The sequence below is a fragment of the Cupressus sempervirens genome, chromosome 7, assembly GCF_028749045.1.
Source record: "Cupressus sempervirens isolate cs-2001-9-10 chromosome 7, ASM2874904v1, whole genome shotgun sequence".
NCBI classification, from domain to species: domain Eukaryota; kingdom Viridiplantae; phylum Streptophyta; class Pinopsida; order Cupressales; family Cupressaceae; genus Cupressus; species Cupressus sempervirens.
Genome location: NC_143124.1, coordinates 475,992,880 through 476,000,321, shown reverse-complemented (window position 1 = coordinate 476,000,321; position 7,442 = coordinate 475,992,880).

The window sequence follows — 7,442 nt, the reverse complement described above, 5'->3', positions numbered from 1 at the left end:
GTCTTCATTGGACTACCTTATCTACAAGACATATGTCTTAATGGGACTATTGTGCTCATAGGTTGTAGGCTTTCACTAGATTGCAATAAGAGCTCACCTTGTTGACAAAGGTGTACTAATTTTACATACATGAAAAAAAAAAAGCACTAGCAAGCCTCTTTGGTTTGTTTGGGTCCTTGGCTATCTTTTTCTTATCCTACTTTTTACTAGATCTATCCTCTTTGGCAGTGAGTTTCTAGTTTCCAATTTTCCTATTAAAAGTAACAAGAATCAAGGACATTTATTGAATAATTAAGGATATTAAATAATCTAAAATGCTTCACATAATTAATTGGTAATTATTGCTAGAGATTTAGACAAACCTTTCTTTGGCAAATTTTAAACCACCTAATGTATTTTAGCAACTTTATTTTGTTTGATTACGAGTGCATTCTTGCATATTTTACAGAATACTCAACCTATAAAAGAGTAGAACTTCACAAGCTAATGAGAACTATCAAGTTCATAAAACCACACATATTTTCCAGATAATGAAGAATTAACATGACTTCAATCATTATTGAAGTTGTTAGTCTCAAGATGAAAACATTAGTGGCCAACTGGCTCCAAGTTCTTCAACACATAAATGTCACTAATAAAATATTTATTTCACATGAAAAGGTCATAGAAAGTCTAAATTTTTTAATAACAAGATATTTTATTACACTTTCTTGAAATGGGTAGGGGAAAAGAGACAAATATGGACCACATTAGGACTCCAATTTATTATCCATCCAATCAAGGATGTCACTAACAACCTCATCTCGCTCATGTTTAAACAATAGATAATGAAAAAGTCCTTTGTAAAGCTTTATTGTTTAATGATTTGAAGCTGGTTGATCATATAAATCCTGAGATGTAGTAGAATCTGTCATGATGTCCGAAGTTCCATGGAGGACTAGAAAAGGGACAATTACTTTTTTCATGTTCTATTGTAAAAATGATCAAATTTGAAGTACTTCATAGCCTATTCACACTATAATTGGTCCAATGCATGATAATCAAACACAATCCCTAGCCCTTTTCTTTATCCTTGAGACTTTTAGCTATCTTGTGTTTTCCACAAGTTTTTGCAGGCAATCCAAGATACCAAAATGTCACCAACATACTAAAAACACAAAAAAAACTAGTTCAAAAAGGGCTCCCACAGAAAAGAACCAATAAAGAAAAACTATGTTCATTATACCCATCATAATACAAAGTGCAGAAGAAAGTACTATCTGGATCAAAAACTATCTACTACCTACAAAAAAGAATAGGTACATATTTGTGCTAAGCATCTAAAAACCCATGATTAAGTCCTATACATAAATCCCAAAACCCAAATACATAAAGAGCTCATGCATAAAGGATCCTATCATATATAAGAATAACCAAAACTTATACATATAAGCCCAAAAACCCATATACATTATATGCACCAAGGGTGCTTTCCAAGAGTTAATTACATAATGAAATGAGGAGCCTGATCTTATGAACCAACAAAAATAAGTAGTGACCCATAAGAAGAAAACCATAGAAGCCATGCAGAGTCCAAAAATAAGCCCACAAGAATGTTGAAATGACATAGATCCACCAAGAGAATTGAGCTAGACTTGAAGAAGTTTTGTGCCAAAAACAAGACCACAAAAGCAATAAGGGAGTTCTACCATTTTGTAATCCCAATTCTGCTTTGGTCTTTTCATTCTCTTCCCTTCATTTTTACTAAACTAGGGAGTTTCAAAAGTCATCATTGTCTCTTGATGAGATTGAGTATAGAACTTTTTTGAACTTATGAAGGTAGTGTTGAGCCACCCTTGAGCAAGATTTTGCTAGATTTGAATCTCTATCATTATGCCATTTATTCCACTAATTTCAATGAAGTTTTGGTTTCTAGAGAGCACCTATCACAGTGCAACTATCCATGTTTAGAAACTTGATGATTTAAACCTTTTTCATTCCAACAACTCTATGATAGCTTCTATATGATCATAAGAGTTTCGCATTGCAGTTGAAAGATACACTAAAAAACTAGTGATCCTTCTATGTCAAATAGGAATATCAATAATTATTAATAATCAACAAATTTTAATGATAATATATGTCAAATAGTATCTAAATGATATCCCAAATAAAATACATTTAGAACATAGAAAGATTGATTAATATGGTAGACAGTACCGAAAAAGGGATGGAAATGGCCAAAAGCAATCGAAGGACAAGTCAGCATATGAAGACCAATCAATTCCTGAGCCATCTCCATATGGGAATGAATCTCCATTATCATTGCTGATTCTTAGGTAACAATTCGACGATAAAGGTTGACACATCTGCAAATGTTAGTTTCACACATGTTTTTTGTGTCATTAATATATTGTGGGGGAGGTTACATCATATCTAATAATGGAGCATGAGAGCACTTATGTCTTTAAACTGGAACATATGGAATATAATGGTTATGGAAATATGTTGAAGATAGAGCACTTTGGATAGTAGTTGTTGTTTACTAAGAATTGTAATCAACCATTTAGATAAGTGCCATTAAACTTGTTCTTAGTGGGCAATTACTTGAAAACTTAAATATCTAAAGAGATAACTCTATTTAGGAAAGTCTTAGTCATAGAAAAGAACATCTCTTTGCCCCTCTTAGAGGATTTATATTGATAGACTGTTAATTGTCATCGGGCATCAAAGAAAAGAAGAGAAATCATCCAAAAATGAACCATAAGCAGTAGACATATATTTGGGATCAGGGTCTCACTAATCTAATTCAAGCTTGTTATAACCAACATATAATAATCTAAATAATAGCTCTTGTGAACAAAGAGAGTGTAAGGGGTGGAGGAACCTTTTCTTTATATCTTATGATGGGAGCCTATTTTATATATCGGAAGAAAGTAATAGTTAGCAAAACATGTCCATTACCTTTTACGTTGAAGGAGAATTATCACCCAAGGACTAATTATGGTCAGCTAATCCATTGATAAGTTATTCAGGAAGGGGTACAATTAACTTAAAGAAAGAAACCATTGCATATAAGGCAGTGATTAGCATACATTGGCAATATTAAATAATAGTTAATGAAGGAAAGGTGTGATTAAATGTGAAATATAAGATATATAAATATTAGGTGTTTTTCTTTAATGATTCCAATCTCGAAGTGGCCACCATCTTCATGGACTATGGCATCACTATCTACTACCAAGATACCAAGATGTCACCAACATACTAAATACATAATTTTTATTGTATATATTAAAAACACTGAAAAAGTTACATATCTTTTATTGAAACTCTTATGAAGCAAAACTATAACTAGCTTGATCTTCATTTGTTTCCTTTAGCTCCAACTTCTGGAATGGACTAAAATTTTACCAGTCAACATGCTAGCTTAGTATTTCTCAAAAGATAGATTATTAAATGTGACTAAATGGTAGCCAAGAAATGATTTAATCATAAAATGAAGCCATGAAAGGGTTATGTACCTATTGTTTGGATCATAGTAGAAACCATTAACCAAGCCATCACTATGAGAAAAGCATACATAATAGAATCTAACAATAGTAAGGCCACAATCTATACTAACATTGTCAAAGAAATTCTTTTTCCATCACTGTCAACCATAAACTATGAGTGACTCTTCAAAACAATTTTATCGAGAGATAATAACCTAGTAGGAAAGAAAACTTTTACATCTACTTTTTCATTTTGAAGTGTCCAATCATTATTGAATTGAAAATTAGACCATCACATGTAGATGTCATATCTATTGCATTTACTAAAATACTAAAATCTTGTTCAAATTTGCTCTGTCTTAAATCTAGTTTTAACCTTTTATTTTTATTTTTAAATGTTAGCAACTTCTTAATTATTTTTTAAAGAAATTGATTTATGTATAAATGCCAAGAATAATGTATTGATCCCCCGGCCTATATTGATAGATGCCCCTAACATCACAATACTCAGTTTTGAGTTCCATACTTCTTAAATCATCTTTGAACAATGTAATATAGGATGGATGCTCTTAAAAAAACTCCAATTCAAAACTCAGTGTCTTACCACAAAACTTGGATGTGTAGTACACACACGTAGTGTTGGAGAAGTTGACAATTCCTCATACCATTTTCTTAACATTAGGATCTAATGTTTCCTTCAAACATGTGTTATATGAAAGTCAAGGTGAGTAGGTGCTAGAAACATTTAATAATCATATTCATAGTAAATAAATGGCAAGAGGTAGAAAAGTAATGTGTTTAATTACTTCAAGATTGAAAACTAGAATTAGTAAATCCAACTTATTTATCAAAATCATGTAAGTCAAGGAATTCTCCAAGAACGATTTTAATAATTTGGAACCATTAAATCAAGAAGGAAAGAATACTACCTTCAAGATAATTGCCCTTCCTATTGAGTGGCCAAACAAAAAGCATGGCACTCTTGGGTTCTCTGATCTTACTTTTTGTAGAAACATTTTTTGTAGGATAAGGTGGTGTAATATATTATTGCATGATTATAATAATATTTTCCTATATTTGTTAAAATATGGGAACTTGTTTATGCATACCGTGCCTTAAACAACCTAATCTAGTGATGGTACATATCCATGCAACCAATCACTACCACCATGGCCTGTAAAACCAAACGATTAAATAAGTATTCCCTACAAAGGACACCAAGGCCTATAAAAGAAACTTCTACAACTACTGATTTGTATTCATTATTAAGGAGAAATAAAGTGATAGCATGTCAACTCTTAGAAGGAGCTGAAGTATCTTGTACTCATGGATGCTTATAATAAATTACAATAAAGCATACAAATCAATATTTGTAATACATAATAAGCTGATGGTGGGCATTTATGAAAACAAATTTTAAACTATACAGTTCAAATAAACTGAGTCAAAAGTGGTGCACAAAATAACATAACTAGGTTCCCTACCATAGAAATTACATCAGGAGAACATAAAAAAATGTATATTTTTTATTCAAATGAGAGATCCAAAGAAAGGCATTAATGCACACAAAAATAGAGAAACACATAGATACAATAAACAAAAACAAAACAAAAAAGACATGGATACTAATAGTTGATCATATTCTCTACCATAGCCACATAATTCTATTCATTTTCTCTTTAGATCCCATGATGATCATGATATCGGATCCATCTTCCGCATTGCCTTTAACAACCTTAGATTTTTCTTAGAATGCCCCAAGGTTCTTGTATTTCCCATTTAAAATACAATAGTAATATCATAGCTCTTTCTACAACAAAAACAAAATTCAAAATCATGATTAATTTCAGAAGCAAATGATATAAAGAAAATATAGTCCAAAATATTAGCAAAAATAATTAATTATTATTACACTTTACTTAAGTTTACTTAGGTTAATGCATTATTTTATTATTTATTAGATTAGACACCTTGGAGTATGTATACTCATATGAGTTGTCTTGTTGACAACATAGGAGTTAGCATCTCATTTTAGCTCATGGTGTCTACAACATAGGAGTTTGCATAATCAACTAAGTTGTCATATAGACAACACAATTGTTCACACTCTAATTTAGTACATGGTGTCTACAACATCTTTTTATGTGAGACACCTATGTTAAACTTATCCTCTCATCATCACACTAACTTTTTATGATCAATGGAGGACAATCCACTCTTGGTGGACATATGCTTAGTTGTGAGACTTATCATTGTGCTGACTCCTAGTCATTCTTGAGGCCTTTATATTCAAGAACTCCTAGTGTGTATGTACATCAATTTAATTTCATATTGTTATTCTGATCATACTTTATTGGTCCATATTGTGCTAGTGCTTGAGCTTCTTGATCTTGGGTGATTTTTCCCTAAGAAAAATCCTTACATGGTATCAAAGCCAGAGGAGCATCATTTCATAGCCATTGGAGACCATTCTTGCTTCACCTCTTGGAGGGCCACTGATTCAGATCTAAAGTATCACAATCATTGGGAGTGTCTAGAGCCAAAGCAGACCTCACTATTGCATCTAGAGTGTCAATTCGGTGAATTTTGACTATAATTTTTCCTACCTTAGGCCATAGTCAAATTTGAGGCAAAATTTTTTTTGCAAACTGAACCCCAAAGGCCCAATTTGCAAAATTTGATATATCTTTTAGATATGTGAATTCAATTTTCAGATCTACATTTTTGTTTACATCTCTACAATTTTTTTAGATTTGCATTATTTTTCAGAAAAATTGTGGCCATTAGGCCAGTAGGAGAGATTTTTTGCAGGTGAAGATTAGAGCTTGTTGGTGCTAATCAGATATTGGCATCATATTCAAAAGGTCAAAAAACCCCCAAATCGACTTTTGTTTCATCAAAATTGGACATCTTAGGTGAAATCTAGAGTCAATTGATTTTTGGAGGTATGATTGCAGCGATTCAGGAAAAATAATTGTAGAGGCCATTTTCAAACAATGATATCTCCTTCATACAGACTCATTTTTCTGAGCAATTTCTTTTTTGTTTTGGGATAGAATTTTTTTTTTTTTTTTTGGGGTTGTGTCTTGTGTTCTTATGCCTCTACTTCTCTCTTATGCTCTTTTAATTTTTTGCATCATGGATTCTCCTAAAGCTCCACTTTTAATTTCACACAATTATATTACATGGCAAGATATTGTATGGAGTAGGCTAATGGAAAAAAGGTTTAAATCTATATGTTGATGGTACAATTGTAAAACCTACTGATGTTGTTGCACAAGTTGATTGGAAAGTTAAAGATAACCTAGCTTTAGCAATTATTAGGAGTGTATTCATAGAGATCTCTTCTTCCACATTTCTAGGTTTAAGGATGCCAAGGGTACTTGGGAGAAACTTGAAGGTTTGTATGATAAGGTTGGAAGAGGAAAAGGGATTACAAATTGAGGATGATCTACTTCTATTGGATCCTAAAATTTTTGACACAATTTAAGACTATGTCAATAAAGCTAATGAATTGAGAGCACTACTTAAGGATTGTGGTAATCCCATGAAGGATGATCAATTAATTCATCACATTTTGAAGAGGCTACCTTCAGAGTATGCATCTTTTGTTTCGAGTTATAACACTCATAGGTTGACCATGGGAAGTGCCTTCACTAATCCTTCATTTGATGCATTTGCAAAAATGTTGATGTTGGAACAATCCAAGTTGATAGATATGAGAATTCTCAAGTCATCCAAGTCTACAAAATTGGTGGCTAGTAATGAGAAGTAATCAAATCAAGGTAGAAAAAGCTTTACCAATAGCAAGAAAAAACAGTGGAAGCAAAAATCACAATCAAAGACACAACAATCTTCCTCCTCACAAGGCAATTCTTCTTCCAACAAGAAGGATAAACTATTTTGTGTATATTGCAAGAAACTAAATCATGATGAGCATCATTGCAAGACTAAGAGAATAGATGAGTT